Raw genomic sequence first — 26,004 nt, 5'->3', positions numbered from 1 at the left:
AAGGAGGGTGACATGAGAATAGATTGAGAAGAGAATTTAGATAAAACAAAACAAGATCACAGAATACAATATTCTAAAAGTTTGTGATCTCATAGCAGAATAATTACCTTCAAAGGGGGCATTTTTTAAACCATTTTGTTTTTTGTATCACTACAAAGCACTTGCACACTGGTACTCCTGTCATTTGTAACATGCAATTTAACAGATGTTACATTTAAATTAGATGCCAACAGCTGCAAAGATAAAGTATTTGAATAAAGAGTTTCAGACTTAACTGGAACTCATTGAATATCACATTTGTTTTTATTGATTAGAAATATTTTTCTAGGCTAGCATGATGGCACAAGCTTGTCATCACAGCACTCAGGAAGTGGAGGCAGGAGGATCAGGAGCTCAAAGTCACCCTAGGCTACATACAAGGTTGAGCCCGAGCTGCGTGAGACTACATCTAGGAATAAAGAAACAACAAAAAAAAAAGAAGAAGAAAAGAAGGAAAACATTTCCTATCCATTATTGTATAGGGTAGAGCACAGCTCTGAAATGAATCTTGGCCATCTGGCTCTATGCCATGTCATAGTTTTTCAGTGTGTATCACACTGGTGTTACCACTGAGCAATGCTCAGCAAGTCCATTTGAACTTCTGATAGGAACTTTTTTCCAAAGAAAATCCATAATATTTTTCTAACTTTCACCCTGTCTTTACTATTTTCTTTTAAGTTTTAATGGGTATAGTAGACAGCCATGACTGCTTATGTGCTATAATGGAGGAGGTAAGCAGTTGTGATGGTTAACCAGAGGGCTCACAAAACTGAGACTGCTTATCATTTGGCCCTTACAGAAAACATTTGTTTACTATTACACTGGGTGGTATAATTTTAGCACAACGCGAGTGCTAAACTTAGGGGAAGGAGTAGGTGTCTCTGTTTTCTATTTTCAAAGGGCTCAAGGTGAGATGATGATACAGCATTTGTTTTCAAGTTCTGGATGCCTCTGTCTGTGTCTTCACTTTCTGGGACATATTTTCTTGGTCAATAAAGTAATTTTCAAAAGCACTGCTGATCACTTTGTTTTGTTTCGAAGACTAGATTAAACAATGAACAAACATGGTCAAGCTTTTTGTAAGCTACACTGTCCACCTTCTGATCCTAGTATTGGGAATGTGATCAAATGAGAAGGTGGCAACACACACTGTAGGGCCCTGGCCCCCCATTTTGGGTAATAATTGGTAATTCTAGTAATTGGTAAAAACAATTGACATTAGAATGGCCATCGCACTTTAAAAATTGCTGCACTTAACATGAAAACATTGCCTTTTCACTTTCATTTGCCACTCTTAGGTAATAATTCCATGAGTTAACTCAGCTCTTGACTGCTCTCTGCAACCAGTGGAGGTCTTTGCACCTGGTCATCTGACAATATGGATTAAGAGTCAATCTCTACTTGGGACAATGTCTTTAGACTCCAGTAGAATTGTCTGGCCTGTCATGGTGGTGGAATCCTGTAATTACAGCATTAGGTAAGTGGAGGCAGAAGGATCAGGAGTTTAAATACAGCTTTAGCTGTATGAGTTCAAGGCCAGCTTAGGCTACGTGAAATTTCGTCTCAAAAACAAACACTCACACAAAAAGACAGTTAAAAGTGGAAATTCAGACTAAACAATGGACAAGTTTGAGAATGTAATGATTGTTGACAGTGTCAAAGATTATAGTGGTAAATTATAATTATCACGCATCTAATATAAGATAAATTTTATTAAATCACTTATTCTCTCAGGAAACATTTGAGAAAGATTTTTTTTCTACTTTTTATTCCTCTCAGGCTTATAAAACTAAAAGGACTTATGTGATTTATAGTTACCCTTTATTTTTTAAATGTTAATAAAGTGACACTTTTGAGAAAAAAAACTGTCTGGCCTACAAAAAGCACGTAGAAAATTTCTAGATGTGAAGAAACCTTTAAGTTCTAGCAGATTAAATTCATCAGTAAGGATTACTATACCATGAAGAGTGGCATATTAAGTGGCCAAGTGAATTTGGGGTCTGCTCAAGAATTGTTTGGGACAGAATCAGAATTGAATTAAGACACCTTCAGAATTCATATTTATATAATAACTTTCATCATTTGAAATATTTGAATGTATTATCTTTGATGAATAAGTTAAATTCTGTTTTTCACAGTGGTTTTTCTATATACAGGGACCTCACATATAAAACTTTATAAAGATTTATTTTGCAAACCAATTTTTTCTCCTTTCTTCTTGGAGTTAAGGTCTCACTCTGTAGCCCAGGTTAACTTTAAAATTGCAATCCTCCAGGACCTCCAGCCTCCTAAAGCACCAGGATTACAAGCATGTGTCACTGTTTGTCTTAAATATGACTATTTTTGCATGTGTGTGTGTGTGTGTGTGTGTGTGTGTGTGTGTGTGTGTGTGTGTGTATGTGTGGTGTGTGCATGCATGTGCATATACATGCACTTATGTGTGTGGGTGCATGAAGATACATGTACAACTATACAAGTGCACCTATATAAGGATTTCATAGGTTGAAGTCAGAATAGAATGTCTTTCTCAGGTAATCTCCACCATAATTTTTTTGAGGCAGCATCTTTTGCTGAACCCAGAGCTTGCTGATGGGGCTAGTCCTGTCTCTGGTGGGTTGCCATACCTACTTGGCATTTGACATGGGTGCTTAAGATCCAAACTCCAGTTCTAACACATGGGCAGCAAGCATTTTATTAACTGAACCACCTCCTTATTCCCTTAAGTATAATTATTTCTAAATCATGTACGTTTGTGAACTGTTTAACTACATCAAATTGAACTGCTAAAACTCACATCAACATTCCCTAAGATGTGTATATTCTTGTACTTGCATTTCTACTTCTAGGAAATTAATATCGAAAATACAGTGTTATATATACTACTGTGCCGAGCGATGTGTATTTAAGTTATATTTATATAAGCAAAACAGCAAAAACCCTCAATAATAATATGTATTATAAAAAATGCTCCATATTAATATGTAGTATCAAAAGAACTTCAAAATAATATGTATTTCTAAAAGTAAGTAATTGCCTAAAACAATGTGATATGGTCATTCAAAGACATGTTGCTGATATTGTTGTCCATGGCTATGTAACAAACTGCTGGACATCAAATGACTTAAAGCAAGCCATGCGTATTTTGCTCACAAATCAGGGATTTGGGAAATGTTCTGCTCTATATTCTGTTGTCTGCTGTAGTTTGAAGTCTAGACACAGAGTTATCTGAAGAGTTGCTCTTCACATGCTGACAGTTGATGTTGGCTTTTGCCTGAGACTTCAGCTGGGGCTGCCAGCTGAAACAGCTGCACACAGCTTCTCCATGTGGTTTGGGCTTTCTCATAGCATTCTGGCTGGGTTCCAAGAGTGGGAGTCCAAAGAGAAGGCTAGGAAGGAACCATAGAATCTTTTATAATCTCTTTTAGAAGGTATCTGCTGTTACATCTGCCAACTGAGGCACTCACAGAATTTCACCCAGGTCCAGGGAAGAGTAGCATAGACTAGATTCTATCTCTTGGTGCGTATGGCAAGGTTTAAAACATATGTAAGGCGAACGTGAGGTTTTGATGTCACTTCTTTGAAAGTGCATCTGAAATAATAATAATACCCTCTTTTAATAAAATAATATAGCAAGCTGAGCATAGTCACCCATACATGTAATTGTAACCTTCTGTTTAAGGCCAGTCTGGGCTATATAGTAAGACTTTATCTCAAAAACACTAAAGCAGGACTGGGGACATGGCTCAGTCAGTAAAGTGTCCACTGCATAAGCCTGAGGATCTGAGTTTAGGTCTCCAGCACAAAGGTAAAACCCAGGTATGGTGGTACATACCCATATACCCAAAGCTGTGGTGCAAGCTGAGGTGGGAGGATTCCTGGAGTTCACTAGCCAGCCAGCCTAGTAAGCTCTAGGTTCAGTAATATGCACTGTCTCAAAAACTAAGGTGGAGACAGATTCAAAGACACCTAGCACACACATATCTATAAGCACATGTGCATATACCCACACTAATACGTATATACATTACATTACATTACATTACATTACATTACATTACATTACATTACACACACACACACACACACACACACACACACACACACACACACACACACACAGGGTTGGAGCAGAGGAGATACCCACTAAAACAAATTAATATTGCAGATCCAAATTGGGTGACATGAAAGGCATTCAAATGACAATAAATTTGGAGTTGGTACATAAGCAAATATGCTGCCATTTTCTAGAAATAACCTTGGTTTTTAATAGATACTCAGTAAGAATATGTTGAACAAATATTCATGGGTTATATTTATATTGAAAACATCCTAAGAGAGGTTACATCAAGATGTTAATATTGGTATTAGTCCTATGAAGACATTGGAATTGATTTTTTGTTTGTTTTTTCAAGACAGGATCTCTCTGTGTAGCCCTGGCTGTCCTGGAACTTGCTCCCTAGACCAGGTTGGTTTCTAACTCAGAAATTCACCTGCCTCTGTTTCCTGAGTACTGGAATTAAAGGTGTACCCACATACCTAGCTTGGAATTGAACTATTTAAACAAGCAAGTTCATAAAATCCTTACAATGAACATGCACAGAATATTGAAACATATTTTAAGACGAACCTCAAAGGACAATAACCTGAGTTGAGTTTCAAACAGGTTGACCTAATTCTTTTTTGAACTGATTAAAAGCTAATTAGCACACTCCATAGCAAAGTACATTTTCTTTCCTTTCCTTGTTGGAAGAATTTATTGTTGAGTTAGCTGTAGGAACTGATGGTTGTGAAATATCTAAAGTATTTAAGGAATATGAACAGAAGACCTTTTTCATTCGTGAGAACGAAGGGGGTAATTTCAATATAAAAGAACGTTGGAAAGAAAAGTGGTGGTGTTCCCTTATAATCCCAGCACTCAGGAGGCTGAGACATGACCTTCAGGAGATGGAGTAATAAATGAATATATAAATAAAAGGTGACAATCTCACTAAAACATTTTGTCTCTAAATTGCCATAAGATGTCCTCAATGTCACTGAGATTCCAGTCATTTGCCCCCAGGCCTCCTGTAAAATTTACCATAATAAAATTGTTAGATTCCAAAGAAATGATACATAAAGACATAATATAAAAATATATACATTATGCTATGACCACAACTTGATGAACTTTATTGTTAACTATCTGTTTCTCCACATGTGTACCAAAGTGCTAATAATGATGACCACATTGTTTTGTGAATACAATAGTAAAAAGAAATTAATATTTGAATCAGTGAATTAGTTTAATGTAATCCTACAGAGGCCTAGATAATAGAAAAGAATAAAAGAAGTGTGGTAACTCCATAATGATTTGGATTAAGCTATCTATATCTTTTCCCTGAACATCAATATTTTACAAAAATATTAAAGTATAACTTATGTTTGGAGGCAAAGTTTCTCTTTGAAAGTGATACTGAACAATGATAGGAGTAATATCTAGGCAAATCTGAGTGTAGGATTACATTGTGGCCAGAGAGCAATCCATAATAAGAGGGTCAAATTTGGAGCATTTATGAAAGAAGACTGAACACATAATCCAGAATAACAAGAATTATCAATGAAATGCTAGAAAAAAATATGTTTTAAGGACATTTTTAAATTAGTTTAGCAGCATTCATATTTTGGACAACATTGGCAAGCTGAATTCACTTGTAGCCATTTTGTTGTTTTTGATCATGTCTAAGACTTTAAGCTAAAATACTACTTGACCCCTTAAAAGGTCATTCCTCCAAAAGAATGCATGAATTAATTAAATCTTGATTTTCAAGAAACAAAGGGAGCTCCACTTCAAATGTTTCTACTAGCTTGTAAAGACAGAATCATTAACATCACAAATAAATAAGTTCCTCATGTTTCTGCAAGATAAGCTTTGTAGTCCTCTGGATTTGGATCTTTTCTTAAGAATTGCTTGAAACACACACACACACACACACACACACACACACACACACCATTTTATTCAACTAAAACATCAACTATTCATTTGGAAATATAACCTGTTCTAAGCAGATACTCTATACTATATCGTATGTTCAATGGTGTGCTGATCTTGAAGACCCACAATGTGAAGGCCAGGGGGTGCTGTGCCTAAAAAGAACTGCATTTTATCTTTCCAAATGTTTTCTTCCCATTTGTAAGTTTATGATTTATGTAAGAAATTCTCAAGTAGAAATTATGGTTATTAAAATGTCTAAGAACAAGCTAGGCAGTGGTGGTGCACGCCTTTAATCCTAACACTCAGGAGGCAGTGGCAGGCAGATCTTTGTGAGTTCAATGCCAGCCTGGTCTACAGATCGAGTTCCAGGACAGCCAGAGCTACACAGAGAAACTCTATCTTGAAAAAACAAGCAAAAAGTCTAATAATAAAAATCATCCATTATTAAAAAAATAAAGTGATAATCATTATTAGCCCTCTGATACAAATGGATAAACAGGTAGAAAGAGATAAAGTTCGTCAAATGTGTTCATATCATAATTGAATATATATTTCTACTGCATCTTTATGTGTAATTGCTTTGGAATCTAACAATTTCACTAAAGTAAATTTTACAGGTAGGCCTGATGGCACATGACTGGTCAGATGAAGGAAGATCATGGGTTTAAGGCCAGCAAGTAACTTAAAGGGACCCTGTCACAAAATGAAATGAAAGGGATAGGCTAAGGATGTAGCTCAATAGTAAAGTAGTAGCCTAACATAAACAAAGTTAATCACCTGTACTAAAAGCAGCAGCAGCAGCAACAACAACAACCCAAAAGTTTACATATCATAAACTATCCTGAGATAGTGTCTTCTATATGTAACAGGGGGATGCACTCATGAACTCTTAATAATATGGTCATCTATATAAGATCAGCATAATGACAAGACTAGTTGACATGCCATTGTAAATGGAGGAAATATCACAAGGCCCCACACCTAGTAGAAGAGCTACAGGTACTTAATGGATGCTAAGAGAGGGATAATCAGTCTTCCACAAGGATGAATCCCTTTATAGATTATCCAATCCCAATACATACACATAGGAGCAACACTAAATGGAGTCAGTAGCTTGTATTTACACATACACACACTTATGTATACACACACGCACACACACATATATGTATATATAGTTACATTTCATAAATTTCCCCCATTTTAAAAAACTTTTGGTAAATTTACAAAGTTATGCAAACAATAGAGAAATTCAGGTGTAGAACATTTTCATGAACCCAAGATTCTTTATGCTTGGTTACAGCCTTCCTACTCTCAGTCCCAGGCAATTCTCTCCTGTTTCTATACATTTGGTTTTCTTGATATTTCATATTGAAATTAAATAATATGGTGTTATGTGTTTGTCTTTCTCATGTAATGACCTATGTTTGAATGTTATTCATGGAGTGACACGAATCATTACTCCATTTGTATTTTGCTAAATAGTACTTTCTTATATAGATGTGCCACAATTTCTCTCTTGTCTTTTTAACTAAGTTGTGCCACCAATATTTTATAGCATTACATTTTCATGTCAATTTTCATTTCAATGGCCATAATTGTTCCTTTCAGTATAATTTATTAATCCTCTCTTGTACTGCTGTATATTCCCTACCACAAATAATAGTATATTGTTGCAGATTAGATTTTCTGAAAACAGACACTGTGATGGGATTTGGGATGAAGTTGCCTGTTAGAGACCCACAATTGTGAAGAAAAGATACAGAAGCAGGATTGGATAGACAAAGAAGTTTTGGTAAATCCTTAGATAACCCAAGAAGGCAGATAGAAGTACTAATGTCTGTGAGATAAAAACATTTGACTTTGGGCTGGAGAGATGGCTCAGAGGTTAAGAGTACCAACTGCTCTTCCAGAGGTCCTGAGTTCAATTCCCAGCACCCACATGGTGGCTCACAACCATCTGTAATGAGATCTGGTGCCCTCTTCTGTATCTGTATACATAATAAATAAATAAATCTTTAAAAAAAAAAAAACATTTGACTTTTATATTCCTGCCTATTTCAGATGACAGATGTAGGCCATTCAGGGAGGAAGGGTGTCATTAGCCATGTCAGAGGAGCAGGAAGTGGCAACTGAAGTTCAAGGATAGACAAGGCCCTGAGACCCCAGACCCCAGAATGTCTTTTGCTTCTGCTGTGACTTTACAAGTTTGCTGCTGCTATCTTTTTCTGGTATCTGGTATGGTGTGGATTGGTGTGGGGAGATCTGCACTGCCTGTAATGTAGTGTGTTTATCTCATGGAAACATCCTGTTCTACTGGGCATTTTTACCTATGAATTACTGTGAAGATGATTTTTTTCCTAAGATGTACTGTCTAATTGATAATGATAATGTTAGTTTAAATGGAGTTTTGATGATTAAAAATTTAAACAAGGAAGTGTCACATAGCTGAAACACATGAGTTTCTATTGAGGAGCCATATAGACTGTGGCTTAGGTTAGTGATTAAGAAAAACAATTGAGTCCTGGTAGCCCAGCTAGCTTAAATTCTTTTAAACTTAATGTTGGGAGATGTTTTCACAGGTTTTGGAGTGCATAATAGCTGAAACAAAGCTTTAAAAATAACTTAAAGTTAGACTAAGATGTTTTCATCAAATAGCTTTGAGGTTAAAACAAAACAAAACAAAACAAAAAACAACAATAAAAAACCCAAAACAAAACAAAACAAAACAAAACAAAAAACCAGGAAGATAATCTAAAGTTTTAGAAAGGCACATAGTTGAATGAGGAACTTGTTAAGATCGGGGAACAAGAACAAAGTGGCCCAATTATCATTAGCTGATGTGCCTTTCTTGCTATGATTGGTGAATGACCAAAGATGATGATTATTAATTCCTTGTACCCATTTTTGCCCTTAATCTCCTGATATAAAAATCTATTAATGGGGGAGTATGCACCCTAAAGATTCAAAGCAGAGCTGACTGATTATTTTTCTTATATAAAAGTTTAGGTTTGTGATTCCTTTAAGATTCCTTATGAGATTACCTTTCAAGATAAGTAATAAAGTAATTGGCCCTTTCTTTGTAACTGCAAAATGCAGGTTGCTAGTAAAAGACCTGACTGAGAAGAATATCTTGCTTGCCTACATGGTTAGTCTATAGCAAGTTGCTTGGGTTCTTGGGATGATTTGTTTTTCACCTATAATAAGTAAAATGTTTAATCATGTGAGATGAAAAATATGTTTTTTAACCTGTATTCATTATAATCATTCACTTGAAAAATAGAATGTAACCACATTGTAATTGTTATATTGCCTGAAAAATTTTTGTGGGGTATATAAGCTGTAGAAAAAATTATACAGTAGAAAGAACACAGAAGAATAGAGAATGAAGAAGGAAACCATCAAGAGAGTGTGAGTGTCTTTTTTTCCCTAACACCCACAGATAAAAAAGTCTTAGTATGCGCTGACTCTGTGGATTCCCTTTGAGCCCTGAGCTGCTGGAGGTTGGCCTACCAGGCAGCGATGGAAGAGGTCCTTGGGTGAAATGACTTTCTATGGTTGGGGAAGCCCTGGGCTACAATTCGTAGCCCACACAGTCAGTTCTTCTATAGCAAGGGTCATCTGGGCAGGATCCACAGAATCACTGATCAATGTTCATCTTTGACTTTATTTTTAAAAACAGGACCCCAATTTCTGTTCCAGCTGCTATGTGCTCTTTTTTAAATGATTTATTTATTTTTATTTTTTTTCTTTTGTTTTTTTTGAGACAGGGTTTCTCTGTGTAGCTTTGCGCCTTTCCTGGATCTCGCTCTGTAGACCAGGCTGGCCTCGAACTCACAGAGATCCACCTGGCTCTGCCTCCCGAGTGCTGGGATTAAAGGCGTGCGCCACCACCGCCCGGCTATTTATTTTTATTTTATATGTATTGTTGTTTTGTCTGCATGTATGCCTCTGTGAGGCTGTCAAATTCCCTAAAGCTTGAGTTATAGACAGTTGTGAGCTGTTGTGTGGGTGCTGGGAATTCAACCTAGGTCTTTTGGAATAGTAGCCAGTGATCTTAATTGCTGAGCCATCTCTTCAGACCCCATGTGCTCTTTTTTATACGTGTTTCTTTTCTTTGATCAAGTTGGGTCCTCACTAAGTCCAGACTGGACTTTTATTGGGGCTCCAGGTATGTGCCCCCTCACTCAGCTCATATGCTCCTTTAAGCTCTTTATATATCCCATCAAACCCACACTCTTCCTGCCTCAATATCTGGAGTGCTGAGTTTGCGGGTATGTGCCACCTCAATCAGCTCATGCGCTCCTTTAAAATTATTCTCTGCTCAGGCCTCCTTCAAAGATGGAAGGGCAAGGTAGCCTAATGGCACTACTTGAGAGAGAAGTAGTTGGGGGAGAGATCCAGAGATAGCATCATTTTATGTATATAAAGGTAAAGTCTCTTGAGGTAAAGTAATTTTTCTTTTAACCTTCTTTCTTCAAGTCTGAAAATGGAGACTTTGGAAACAAAATCTACAACCTGAGGAAGACAGAACAAGAGGCTAGATAGCTATCCCTCTCGAATAGGTGTGAAACTTGAGACTGACTACTGTCTTGTTTCTTGTTGTTTGAGAATTACCCCTCTCCCCATCTGTTTAATGTACTAGAGCAGTTGAGTTTCTGTTACATGCATCCAAGTGCAATCCTGTCTGGTCCAATAGATCAAACATCTCAGAATATGAATTAGATATACATTTTCAGTATTTGTTTAAAATTGTATCCAAGTGGGAATGCTGAGTCAAAATACTTCTAAAGTTAGTATAATATCTTTATAGAAGGTTTCCCAAATTTATATTTCAGTCAGTAAAACATGAGATTCATACCAAACTATGCTACCATCAAATATTTTTAAATAGCTCTTTGTAGGAGAAAGGAGAAAATCATATTGTTTTCTTTAATTAAGAAATTTTGGTAACTTAGGAGGTTGTAAAATATTTTTGCTTTTGTCTTAATTGTCTATTCAAATCACTTTCCTATTTCTATAATAAAAACTTGGGTACTTTTCATATTAGTTTGAATTATTTGTGTAATATATATATATTTGTTTTCACATATTTGTTTCAAGACAAGGTTTCTCTGTGTAGCCCTGGCTGTCCTAGAACTTGCTCTGTAGACCAGGCTGGCCTCAAACTCAGAGATTTTCCTGGCTCTGCCATGCGACTGTTGGGATACCCTGCTCCCTTATTAGTATTTCTTGTAAGTAGTTTCATTCTTTTTGAAATTTACCTCTTTACTTTGTTCTTGACATTTTTCAACTTTCAGAAGGCAGAACATTATGTTCATAAATATCAATTATTTTGTTATTTTCCCATTATAGTTTTACCTCAACTACCCTTCAATATTTACTGCCCAAAATATCTAAATCAATTTTTGTTTTTTACATTTTATTTTTTTTATTTGGTTACTGATTTAAACTTTAATTGGTTTATTGAATTAAGTAACAGTCAATATTTTCTCACAAAGCCAATTTTCTTCATAGCCATTTGTCAAAAAATCTGATATTTTATTATATTAACTTCATATATTATATGAGGAAAAATGTCATGTATTAAGCCAAACTGTTTCTTTCCACATTCGCATATATGAATCCAGACAAACAGTTGGCAGATTATATCCAATGGTCTCCAACTGGCTCACTACTTGTTTTGTAAATAAAGATTCACTGAAATATAACCCTACTAATTTATTGACATGTTTTCTATGGGGGCTTTCTATAGTGGTCTTGTGCTACACCTCAGTAGTTGAATTGTTTCAACAGAGATCATATAGCTTAAAAACCTAGAAATATTGACCCTCTGAATCTTTATAGAAAATCATGCTGAGTCCTGTCTTAGTCTTATTCCTCCAGTTCCATATCATGACAACTGTTTTTTGTTGTTTTTGTTTTTAATCTAGCGGAAGGTCGAGGAAACAGAAGGATAAAAGAAACTTAGGCTGCCATTTGACAGAATGGAGAAAAGTGCACTACTGACCTCAGGAGACTTCTATGTTGGTAAAGAATATGTAAAGATCAATTACATTTGTATAAACAAATACAAGAAACTTTCTTGTCTCCTACTGACTTTACCAAACATCCTTTTTCCCTCTCCTATCAAAGTCCATCTGTTGTTGCCATAGGAATCTTTCTCCACTTTCATTTTCCCTTATCAGGTTAACTCCACCCCAATTTTTTGAATGACACATCATTGAGTACTCCCACACGTGCATTGCATGTATAAATAAACTGTCCCTTGTCATGGTAATCTACTTAGTTTGAATTTGAAGGCTCCATTCACCGAATGCAAGAAAGCAAATTTGGGGCTGAGGACATGACATGGTGGTTAAGAGCTGTCCTCTTCTTGAGGACCAGGGTTCAATTTCCAGCACTCACATGCTCACAACCACTTGCAACTCCAGTCCCAGGGGATCCAGTGCCTTCTTCTGGCTTCTGTGGGCATTGATGTACATGGTAAACAAACATATATGCAGGTAAAATACCCGTCCACATAAAATGATAATAATTTAATTTTCAAAAAGAGAAAATGAAAGCTTTTTGTTTATAACACATTGTTTTGATACAAGGTCTCCATATGCAGATCAGTAAAGTCTCAAACTTGCAATGCTCTTGCCTCTGCTACTTGAGGGTTAAGATTAAAGAGGAGTGTGTGTGTGTGTGTGTGTGTGTGTGTGTGAGAGAGAGAGAGAGAGAGAGAGAGAGAGAGAGAGAGAGAGAGAGAGAGAGAGAGAGAGAGAGAGAGAGAGAGAGAGAGAGAGAGAGAGAGAGAGATCAAGTGTAGCCTCCTTAGCAATTTTCCAGAGTTTTCTTGAGGAATATGTGGTAATTAGCTAAGAACAACTGGTAGGACAGTTGAGAAAGAATGTAGCCTGCATTGTATTTCTGCTGAACAAATTTTGCTCTGTATCATGGCAGGTCTTAAAAATAACTAACTTTTTGAAAGTCACTCTTAGGACATTACTAACCTATAGTGAGAAATCTTTAATTTCCTTTTTTAATCAAAATTGATTTAATCATTCATTTTAATTTGTATAAATTCATGTGAGAATAAAGGAATCTTTACTTTCTTAGGGTGTTGGTAGAGCATGGTGGCACACAGCTTCATAGACCTTTAATCCTAGTACTTGGGAGGCTGACACAGGAGGATCACCAGTTTGAGGCTGGCAAAAGCTTCACAGACATACTCCATCTCACAAAAGTAAAACTCAAATACATAAAATGCCAAGTGAACAAAAAAAGCACAGGATATAGGAAGACACTAGGATCCCAATACCATCTGTCTCATTTGTGAGTTGAAAGATTGGAGACTCCCTTTCATTCAGAAAACTACCAGATTTTCTTTTTTAGTGGTAAAAATCTGCTACTTTCTTTAAAGGCAAAAACACAGAAGACTCACAGGGCTCCTTTCAGCTGGTGAAACGCTGAATTCTATAAAGAGGCACCACGACCAGTTCCTAATAGCTCTTTAATGATCTGCCCAAGAATCAACACTAAAAACACAGGATCTTGGGGTGCCTCAGGGGATGTTTCTGAAGCTCAAGGTAGGTCAAATAAAACCAAAAGAAATATTGAGAGAGACCAAAGGAAGCCTGGAGCAGGGAAAAGGAGGATGGGAAATTTCCTAATTAGCTAGGAATTCTCAAAATAAAGAGAGAGGGAGATGATTCACAAGTGAATGCCTGTGTCCACTCCTCTTAGATAGTATCTTTTTCCATGAAAACTCCATTCGAAGGAGAAAAAAAAGCACAGCTCAAATATCTTTGCACAGGATGCAATGTGGTTGTTTCAAAACATATAAGACCCTTAGGAGTTGATTGAAGGTTTGGGTCTCATTCTAAACATCCAGCTTGGTGTCTGCGGGTACAATGACAGTAGTGGTTTGTTTTTGGCGCTGTGGTCAGGAGGCAGAGGGTGGCTGCACACTGACATATGGTGCAGGGTGATCTAAAACAGGATTTCTTTCCTGTGTGTTACAGGAAGTTTAGCAGCATCCCTGGAGTGTACCCAACTAGAGGCCAGAGGCATTACTCATATTTCCAGTTGTGAAGACCAAAAAAGTAACTATCCCTAGATTTTGCCAAATATTTACTGGAGGCAAAATTATTCCCACCCCTTACCTATTTGAGAACCAGTGATGTAATTTCTTGAAATATGTTATGTTTAGAAGCATAGACTTCAACATATTGATGGGGCTTTTTCTAGTTGTTTCTTATCCCCCAGTGCTCTGATACACATTCTCATTTATGTGTTTCAAAATTCAATCTAGCAAGATGGATAATGTTAAAGAGAACACATTTTCTGTTGAGCCATGATCTCATCAGGCAGGCTGGAGACATCAGCCAAGGTCAGAAAGGAGCATTTAGTGAAGAAGCTCTTGTCATATTCTGATGTGATGATACCAACTCAAATTCCTAAAGAACCCATAAGCAACACAGGACATAGAATAGTCTTCTAACACCCACATACTTTCAACCTCAAATTAAACAAAACATAAATGATGACTTCATTCCTTTTTTCCAAATTAGTCACATTTAAATGCGCCGCTTATGTCTTGACTAGCACATGGTTCCCAGGAGAATGTTCATGAAGAGGGAGCAGAGAGATAGGAAGAGACAGAGGACCAGGAAGTTTGTTGTGTGAGAGAGTATCTTTTGTACACAACAGAGAAGCTGTACCCATGAAATCGCAACAACCTGGTCAGTTAAACAAGACCTGCACAATAACAACACCTGTTGACACCCCAGCGTAGATGCAGGAAATCTCACAAGGCCCCCATAGATGAAGAGCTCCAGGCAATTAAGGGCTGCTGAGAGAGAAAGAATCAGAATTTTACAGGGATGAGCCTCCAAATGGGCTATGCAACCCGATGCCTTCATCCCTAAGCACATAGGTATAGAAGCAACACTAAAAACACTAAATGGACTGAGCAGGATGTATTTGCACATACATATGTGCATAGATTTATATGTAACAATAATAATTAAGAAAGAAGCACTCCTCCATTTAGCCTCGACAAAAAAGACTATAGCTGGGAGCTTTGCCCCCCATGGCTTGTGCTTGGAAGCTCACTTGTTTTGCATGGTCCTGTTTGAATAGAAGTGGCTACTCTTTCCCCATAGCAGTTATTTGCATCTTCTCCTTCTCCCAGAAAAGTGAAGTTGTACTTGAAGTTAGTGTCTGCTTCAATGTCTGTGAGGCAACATAACTACCCAGACAGAGTCTACAATTTTAGCAGAAGAGTACAATTATACTCTACAAGTATGCTAGGAAACGGCCTAGATTCCTTCCTAGCATGAACTATGCAGAAAAACACTTGCATGAAGACTGGAGAAAGTAGTAGCTTAGTACTTTAATGAAGTTTTACTAGAATACATTTGAAAAGGAAAGTTGGGATGGTGAGATGGCTCAGTGGGTAAAGGCGCTTGCCACCAAGCCTGATGACCTGAGTTCAATTCCTGAGGCCCACATGGTAGAAGAGAAGAACTGACTACTGATCCTCACGTGCCCACCATGATCACATACATGTAGAAATATATATATATATATATATATATATATATATATATATGTAAGAAAGTAACTGAAAAAAGGAAGTTATTCTCTAATGTAACAAAAATTGTTATTTTTTCCTATATTTAATATAAGCATGGGCTTGCAAAATATGAATATAAAGAAGGAATTAAAAAATTTTGAAAAGACTTTCATTACATTTAGGGTAGCATAATTTCAAATGACAAAGGCCCAAACTTATGCAAAAAGAAGAAGGAAGCATTGAGGCATATTAAAGAGCTAGACTTTTCTTGTGTGTACAGCATGAGGGAAAACTGACTAATGATTTAAGGAAGATAGGTGACTGCTATTATGAGTGAAGTCTGTACGTGTAATAGTACTGGTTTTGTAACATCAGCAGGACAAATAAGTTCACATGATTTTTTATGTTAAGGGTCATCTGTGAATAAATTTCTTTGAAATTATGAAGACAAAATAGTCATTTCTTTTTTTAAAAAAAAGCCATTCCTTTTAAATGAAAAAAAAATAGCAAAAGATGCAGTAGTTTGCAATCCTGGACACAAACCATTAGAATTATGATGCTAGAATACTGCCTCTTTGAAAATATAAAATCCAGACGAGGCAGACAACCGAGCTAGAAAGAGAAGTGAATATAACGTCACAGGCAAGAGGGAAAGCAAATATGTGTCTCGAAGCAGCAGCTGTTGATGCAAGCAAAGGTTAGAGCAACAGGGCTAGTTTCTAACAAAGTGTGAATCCCATTAGTGATGAAGTGCTATTCCCTCCTTAGGTCCTTATGTCTTAGTGAGAACAGATTTAGGATGTACCTCCATTTGCAACTCAAGGCTGGTAACTAAGACCCATGGAGACATGCAAAATCAATGAAGCCATTCAAAAAACATGTTAAGTTTCATATAAGATGTTGACACACACACAACAGGCAGTGGCTAAAATGTGCAGAATTTCTCCTTAACATTCACATGATAGGGAGCTGGCCTTGTCTAATTTCCTAGCACCTCTTGAGATTCCTATTGGCTTTCCAAACATACAGTGATGCCATTCCATGGTTGGTAAAACACTGATGGAGCCTTTGGGACCATCTTGTTGGGAAAATTAGAGTTCAAACTTTGTTATATTTGAAGAAGACAAAGGCAGGGAAAAGAGATGTGGCAGCAGTTTAAAAATGGAAACATCTGGAAGTCATCCATGACTTACTTGTATACCCAATACCTAGGTGCTATACTAACTTTAATACTTCAGTGAAGTGGACATTGATTGGTTATTGCAGCTTATTATTTATTATTATTATACTTCATCTACAAGGATCTATAATCCAAAATTTTCCATTTTTCTCACTATTGAGATCTGTCAAGTACGTCTCTGAAGCCATATTGTGTCATTGAGCAGAACCAAATAAATCTTTAAAACATGAATTTACCTATGCACATAAAGAAAAAGGATCCCATTTAAGACAAGCTCATACCTTGGCATAGATTTTCAACGTGGTTACAAACATGATATTTTTAAGTTGTCTAAGTAAACCAAATGGTCTTCATGAAATATTCTGCTTGAACTCCAAAATTTCCATGATTTTTTAAAATTAAAGGTGTATAGTTAAGTGTTCACATTCAAAATTACTGAATTTGGATCAATGGAATGTGTTTATGCAATGAAAATACAGGATAATTCTAACACTCTGTATTTGACATAAGGAGCATTCCTCTCTTATGGGAAAATTATCTGATTTCCCGCAGCACAGTGCTGTACCAGCTTGCCAAGAATGAGAAATTTTTTTTAAAAAAAAAAATCTACTGGAAATAACATTTGGTTGTTCCAATTAGCATTGAAGATGACTGTGGTTTAGAAACTTCCCCCTTTTTTAATTACAGGGAGTAAACTATTTTGCCAACTCTCTTTGGGCAGCTCAATTTTCAACCTAGTTGACTGGTCTGAAAATGAAGCTGTCAAGAGTCCTACACTGAAATCATTTTGCTGAGGAGAATGTTTATTGTAGTATATCATCAAAAACTGTGGAGAATCTGTTCAGAAAGAATCATTGTCTTCCAACTGAGTCTGCTGAACAGCTTTATTAGACAAAGGGAAGCTCATGCGAAAAGTTCTTTTTAAATAATTTTGATCCCCCATGAATCTAGGCATTTAAATTTTCCTGCTTATTTGTCATAGATGCAAACAGTTATCAGAACCCATGAACAAGTTGAGGAAGCACCACTGTGTGGGGTTTTTGTCACCAAATCCTGGTTAGGACAAATACAATGATCACCTAAGCACCAAGAAATTTAGTTGATAGTTATAAAAAATTATTAGGAAATTTACTATTTTTGCAATTAATGTTATGCACTGAATGTCCCCCTCATGTGTTAAAGCCCTAACTCCCAATGTGACTAAATTTGGAAACTGGATTTTCATGGGAAGTAATTAAGGTTAAGTGAAGACACAAGAGAGTGGTACATACACAATGAATGGTATTTGTGTCCCCATGCAAAGAGAAGTAAGATTGCTTGGTCTTGCTTTAAGGGGGCACAGAGAAAAAAGAGCATGCAAGAGCATGAGAAGGATGCAGATTAATCTTGGATTTATCAGAGTCTAGAACTGCTAAAAGACTACATTTTTGAGCCATTCCATCTATGGTATCTTGCTGTGGCAGTCCAAGTTAGGTTAATTCAACAAATAAGGCAACTTAGCAAGGTCTAGCTCACCAACGTTTTTCTTGGAAACTGTCACTTCATCAGTGTTTCAGCAGCAAACATGAAATTTGTTGGCATTCAAGATGAGAAAGCACCCCAAAACTGTGCTGGCAGCATGTTTAATTTTGAAATATCACTACCATTTCTTGCTAAAACTTCATAGTTTTGTGACAAAAAAAAAAGAACTTGACAACTCATAAAATAAAGTAAGATATCGGCAGAGAATTTTAGAGGTTTTTTTGAATCCCTCTTTCCTATATAATTTTCTCATTTTGAATCTGAAAAAGACCTTAAAATGGAAGGAGGAAGAAAAAGACCACGGAGTAAGCCCCAAAGTTCAAAATAGTTTTCCTTTCTGTCAAAATCAATACGTAATGACTAATTACTAGTTGTGCTTCATGTCCTAGCTCTATGAACAGGAATGAGATTTATTCTAAAAGAACTTACTAAAACAAATCCATTGCCAAAATACCACTCAGAGAACTGCTATAATGTAGTTTTGATAGACTAGGTTTTTCCTTTTCCCCAAAACAAAGACCATATGATGTCTGTTTCCTCAGAAAAGATGTAAATGATGATTTCAAATCAGTGCACAGCAAAGTACATAGCCCAAGTGCTTTGTTCAGCGGGCACATTACCCCTCTATCAATCATCTCACTTTCTGAAATGGTTATAAAATCTTTCCTGTTTATATTTTATTTCTTCTACTTAATCTTGACATTTTAAAGGTACGTTTAGCTTTAATGTGTAGTTATGTCATTAGCAGATGAAAGTTTTCCTATGATTTTTTTCAAAGAAAAATACAGTTCAATGAGAGCCAAGGGACCACTGAGTTGCTACTGTGTGGCAGTTGTTATCAAGGCATCAAAGGGAAAGGCCTTGTCAAAAAGGGCCTCCAACCTCTACCAACACTGGGAGCTCTGCTTCTTTAGCATTTCTGAGTCTTAAATAATTCTAAATGCTACTGTAATTTTTTTAACCCAGTAATGCCACCATCAAGCTGGTATAGGATGTGAATTATCAGTAAATCTTAAAACAAATCCAAATGCCATTCTACTCATAAAAAATGACAGAAGAACAAGATAAGCTGAGAAATATTAAACTCAGAGAATGAGAAAGGAAGAAAAGAAGCTGAAAGATTAGGATCACCTATGCTTCTTTCCTTTATTATTTCATTTTGTTTCCATTCACAAACACTGTTATACCTAATTTTCTAAATCTTGTTAACCACTAGATGAATATTAGATAAGCTTTACTAGGAAATTTAAGACTTTATTAAATCTCGTTGTTACCATGAAGTCAATGTAAGTTTTATGGTACTCTGAGGTTAGAGTTTTGCATCTTAGAAATTGAGATAACTATAAAATCAGTATCTAAGCAAGCTTATTTTTTTCCCAGCACGCCTACTGTAGCAGGGTAGTAGGATTATTTGAAGAAACCCTGCCTGGCTTTGATCAATAGGCCAGGCATTTCTGTAAAATAAGCAGAATACAATAAATAAATGCAAGAAATTTAACATCAGAAGACAAAACAGGGAAGGCCCCACATGGTAACAAATACAGGCACACTTCCTTTTTAATGAACCTATTTGCAATTATACAATATGGGATTTCTGATCTGGTAAGTTGTTGGATTTCCTCCAAAACATACCACAACTCTAGTTGAAAGTTCCAGAAAAGTGGGAGAGTGCCATCTTGCTGAACAAACATGCTCAATACCACATAAAAGGAAAGTAGTAGAGGCATAGTGGATGACCCTTACACCTCCAAGTTCATGGAAAAGGTCTGATTTTCAAGAAGAAGCCAATTTACTGTGATGGAGAGAATGCAGACTTTGGGGCCTTATGATTCCTGCTTTGTCTGTGTGCTTTTCAATTGCTGTATGTTTGGGGGCAGGTTAGTGGTCCTCTTTAACAGCAAGTTTCTTTTTATTTACCTTTAAGTCCTAAATGTATTCTTTAATGCATAGATATTGTTGAGAACAATTAAATATGGACATCATTTTTTAAAAGACATTTTATTTTGTGTGTGTTTGCCTGCTTGTAAGTATGTGGACCACATGTGTGCCTGTTGCCTGCTGAGGCCAGAAGGGAACATCAGATCCCCTATAATGGGAGTTACAGGCAGTTGTGAGCAACCATGTAGATGTTGGGAACTGAGAGCCTAGGTCTTCTGCAAGAGCAGCAAGTGCTCTTAATCACCGATTCACCTCTCCAGCCCCTAGTTATGAGCATCCTTAATTTTGTACTTGGCACATAATTAAACCCAGGAAGTATTGACTCTGTTTCCTTTGGAAAAATAAGTGTCAGTCTTTATTGAGGTCATCTCGGGTACTATGCTGAGTATTCCACATGTTTTATCTTCTTTCTTATTTATAACATCAATTTTGAGGGTACTCTTACCCCCCCAATTTACAGATGAGAAGACTAAAATCTTGGGGTATAGAGTTTCTTAATCAATAATTTATTCTTACTGAGCCATAAAACTAATAATCCATCTTCAAATCTCATATTGCCCATTGTCCAAGTATGGTCCCATTGATCTGTTATAAAAGATATTCTTGGACCATTTATTCATGAAACAAATTCTGTTGAATGTTCACTAGGGTTTCAGGCACCTTATCACTTGCTGACCATAAACTAATGACTAAAACAGACATGGTTCTCACTCTTAACCTCACAACTTAACCCAGGGTTTTTCAATTTCGATGCTACCGGCATTTTAGGACTGCATGTTGTAGGATACTTAGCAGTAAGTCTGGCTTCTAGGTGTCAGTAGGTTTCCTTCCCTCACTGTGTCCGTAAAACTGTGAAATGTTGCCAGGCGGTGGTGGCAGTGCACGCCTTTAATCCCAGGACTTGGGAGGCAGAGCCAGGCAGATCTCTGTGAGTTCGAGGCCAGCCTGGTCTACAGGGTAAGATCCAGGACAGGCACCAAAACTACACAGAGAAACCCTGTCTCTAAAAAACAACCCCACCCCCAAATAAAAAAATAAAAATAAAAATAAAACAAACAAACAAACAAACAAACAAAAAAACCCTGTGAAATGTCAAATTTTCTAGGCTAGTACAATGAGAACCAATACTTTTGTGAATCCAATTTTAAATGCCTTTCTGGGAGTGAGGTTGCACATCTGTATTCTCAGCATTTTGGAGGGAGACTGAGGCAGGACTGCAAGTTGCAAGCCAGCCTGGGCTACATAGTGTTACCCTGTCTGAAACAAAAGATAAAAATAGAATCCTGTGTCTACAAAACTAATAAAACCTTACTTAGGCTGAAGTCTTCTAAACATACAATTTCTCCCTAAAACAAAGAAGAGAATATCATTCAAATTGCATACAATGTAGAGTGTGATGAACAACTATCACTTCTCAAAAATGCTCACATTTTTGTATCAAAATGTTCTTGATAGAACTTCCCTAGTTTGGAAGTAAGAAATCAAAAAAAAAGAAATCAAAATTTCTCTATGAAGTGTACTTTATTGCCAGTCATTGTATCTGAAATAGGCTATACTGTAAGTTGCTATGTTCTCAAATGATTATAAAGATATAGTATCTCTCAATATAGTTGAAATTAATTGTATCATTATAGTTGAATAGTTGGGAAAACATTGATTAAGAGGAGGCTAGAATCAAGGACTGTTATAGTCAACATTAGAAGACTTATTATATTTATAGGTACCTAGTTATAATTCAAAATTTATACAATGCAGATTTATTTCTTGCTCATGCAACAATCCCACCTGTACTTCAGTGAGTCTTTGTCTTCTGAGATGTTCCCCACTACTCAGGCTCAAGAACCCAAGCATCACACATCTTTTAGTAATCACTAACAGTTCTGCCAGTTTTAATGACCATGACTAGCAATATGATACACATTAACGGTATGAACTCATAGTCACATGACTACCAATAAATAGTAGGGAACCTGGCTAACAGAATCTAGCTATATGGCCAGAAAGGAATGGAGAACTATTTGATGAACATATAAGCATACTTTATCAATGTGGTTAAAATTATTTTCATTGCCCAAGAGTTAAGCATTGTTCAATTTTGTGATTTATAAAATCAAAGTATTTTATTCTTTAGCAAAGTTCTGTGAGGACTAATGAAAGATATGTAAGCTACATTCTTCTCAAAGGTTTTTCTATGTGTATATCTGATATCTGGAGAATAATACTCTGTGCTAATTTATAGCACCATTATAAAGAGAGACATTCTTAATCCATGGCTGACACCATGCTGTGGTTGGACAATTATCATTCATTTGGAAAAGGAGCATGTGTTTTGCAGTCCAGAGTTCATGCCCCAGCAATGGTGTAATATTTTCTTTTGCTCTCAATGTGTGGATTATTAAAAATAAGCTAGGCACAACATCATCATTTTTGATTATATCAAAAATGAGGGTAGAGATAGGACTACTTCCATTCTGTGAAGTTATTTAGCATTTAATATTCCCTTTGGGAAATCAATATGGTTTAGGAGAGATTATTTATATACCACTAGTCAAATGTGGTTTAAACAAATGCATGATTTTGCTAAAGCTATGTGAATGATCTTTCAATGTCAAGACCTTACTATTGAGTAAAGAGATATAATCATAAATCAGCTAACAGGAAAATGGCTAGTAGAAATTATCTGATCATTTTTCTGATATGGAAGAAGAATAAATTGGGTTATGTTTTTTAATATTTATTCAAATCATAAAAACGAATGGGCATTCCATGCCAACAACTTAACATTTATTAGATATTTAAAGTGTATATTCTATGAAACTAATTATATTTAGGGAGTAAAATGTGGACCCGAGGTTCAGACATGTATAAATAATTCATGTTTTTTTAAAAAACCAGTTAAGTTTGAAAAATTAACTAAACGGCAACAAAATAACTCCTGCTTCTCAGCAGTCACGGTTCATTCTGCATAATTCAGGTTATGAATCAATTCCTTCCAAGCAGGATGGAAATTCAGAGCAGAAAAGAATGGTTAGCTGGTCACAGAGGAAAAGGCAAATCGCTCATTAATTTCTCTCTAGACTACTTAAGTGGAATCCTGCCCCTTATCAGAGAAAATAGAAGTTCTGGGGCTGAGGGTGGGGGGAACAAGACAGAAGTGAAACAGAAGGGCTTGTCTCTTCCCAGGCAATCTTGCGTGCATCTTGGAAGTGAGAACCTGCAAGCTTTGGCTTTTACAGGCTGATAACTGGCATTCCTTCTCTGTTTAGCCGGATCTCAGTGTCTGTGGAATTCTCCACTTAAAGCAAAGAGAACATGGAAACATAAGGCAAATGCATTGATTATTATCAGCTTTACAAAGAGAATTCACTCTTTACTTGGCATTTACTATAAAACATATTGAACCAGTCCATTTTTCCTAGAGCCAGTGAAAGACACTTTGTCTTGTAAAAATTATTTTCACACATTTAGATTGAGCTATGTGAAACTGTCAATATTTGACCATTTTGAAAACCACATAAAATGGTAGGTTTTTAATTTTTAATTTTTTATTTTTAAGTTTGTCCCTAAGATCTGGCTGGTAATGTATCCTTTGTAAAATCTAAAATATATTATGTTGAAAATAATCTAGTGTGGGGGAACATGTTAATGGAGTGAATTAATTCAAAAGGCATTACTTCCAGGTAATTCAAAGTCTACAACATTCTGGCCTCAACAGTTTAAAGCATGAGGACTTTATTATTATTATTATTATTATCATCATCATCATCATCATCATCATCATCTGTAAAACCTGACATTGTCCAATGATTAAGCGATGGACTGAGAAGTATGGGACAACAGCAATGATCAAAATGGTAGGTCTGTTCGATGAGCAAGCACAGTAGGTAATGTAGCGTTCCAGTCATTTTTATATCGGGGAGACACAGAACAGCAGGCGATTTGGAGCCCTTTCTGGTTCATTTGTCTAAGAAAAAAAGACCTGGTGACTTGAAAAGTTTCTAGAAGTGGATGAAAATTATTTGAGTGAAGGCAGCCAGAGGCAGTTAGCAAATTCTGACCACCATCATAGCTGTCACCCACTGCAATTGAAACTCAATTCCAAATTTATACAAGTGGATTCACTTACGTGCTGCAGCATTCACATGCTATGTATTAACTATCACTGGGTCCTTTCTTCTGAAGCCTGTACGTTTTTGGATGGCATGACATTTTGGAAGCTGTAATCCCCTTGTGACAGGTTATAAGAGCCAGTTAAAACTTTCTTATTTTGTTCTAACACAGTGTAACCAGCTTTAATTGCAATGACGATTTTGATTCACAAGACAAACTTCAGGAAAGGAAGTGGAAAAGTCAGAAAGTCTGGAGAAGGTTGGAGGAGGGAGTGGGAGTGGGATTGAGAGAGAGTGGAAGACAGCAGATTCTTCTTTTTTGAAAAAAGGGATTATTCACTTCTAAATGAGACAGCTCAGTTTAACAGCCTTGAATTTATGGGTCTAACTGTTGGGGAAGATTATGTGTCTGGGTCCTCTGGGGGAAAGAAGCTACCTGGCGGTCCAACATTCACAGGCAATTGTTATTACAGGTGTAGGGATGTGTTGCTTGCAATGAGAGAACTTGCTAGGGCAGAAATTCAGATAGTGGCTGGTTCATTGACAGGTAGGTCAGGAGGGAGCCAAGGGCCTTTGCTGCTAATGGGGGTTTAGTAGCTCCGGGAGCTGGTCTGTTCTGCTCTGTAGTTTGGCATAATGCAAAGTTTTGTTATTTCTCTCTTTATAGAAATGCATGATGTGTCTTATATCTCACCTGCCTTTATTTTTCCAAGAGAGTTAAACAAGAATATGCAACAATTAATGTTTTTCCTCTTTCTGCAGTGGTAATATTATACTACCTTATGTTAATCAGTCCCATAATTATATAATCTATAAATTAGTAAATTTATTAGCTATTGGGTAGCACTTTTGTCTTTGCAAGAAAAACTCATGTATAATGAACTAACATAGCCAACAAATGCATATGTTTTTTAGAGTAATTCCTAAGAAATAACAGTTACTGTATTATCCAGTTTGTGATCGGGCTAAGTGTACAAGGCACGTATATACTGAATCACTTTTTACATACATCTTATTCCTTTAAACTGGTTAGTGATACTCTGATTTTTATTCATATCACCTAGATCTTTCACCCATTACTTTAAAATGAAGAAAAACTGCATGGGACTGGACTAGGCCCTCTGCAAAAGCAAGACAGTTGTGTGGTTTGGTATGTTTAAGGGGCTCCTGGCAGTGGGAATAGGATCTATCCCTGGTGTATGAACTGGCTTTTTAGAGCCTATTCCTTATGGTGGGACACCTTGCACAGCCTTGATGCAGGGGGAGGGACTTGGATCTGCCTCAGCTGAATGTACCTGGCTTTGCTGACTCCCCATGGGAGGCATTACCTTTTCGGAGAAGGGGATGAGGGTAGGCTTGGAGGAAGGCTGGGGGAGGAGAGGAAGAAGGGATGAGAGGGCCATCTGTGGTTGGTATATAAAATGAATAAAAATTTTTTTAATAAAAATGATGTAAAATGAAAATTGCTCCTGTGCATTGGTGAACTATCAGAAATTCAGGAATATGAAATAATCTTTGGCCTAGCATACCTACAGGAATCAATCATATGTGACAATTTGTGGTTCAAGATTTCAGAATTGTCCTTATGCAAACATAACAAATATATTTTAAAGTGGGGTAAATCTATGTATAGCACTCTAAAGTTTTTTTTTAATTAGCATTCTTATTTTTGACTGTT

The 26,004-nt window shown here is 36.5% G+C and overlaps 1 protein-coding gene across 1 annotated transcript in view; it reads right to left on the bottom strand.

Annotated features, from left to right (window-relative positions):
- Positions 1 to 26,004, bottom strand: part of Mid1 (midline 1) — a 336,764-nt gene that overhangs the window by 210,893 nt on the left and 99,867 nt on the right. The gene's annotated exons all lie outside the window — the stretch shown is intronic.

Source organism: Peromyscus maniculatus, chromosome X, assembly GCF_049852395.1.
Source record: "Peromyscus maniculatus bairdii isolate BWxNUB_F1_BW_parent chromosome X, HU_Pman_BW_mat_3.1, whole genome shotgun sequence".
Taxonomy (NCBI): domain Eukaryota; kingdom Metazoa; phylum Chordata; class Mammalia; order Rodentia; family Cricetidae; genus Peromyscus; species Peromyscus maniculatus.
This window is presented reverse-complemented; position numbering and strand designations above follow the sequence as displayed.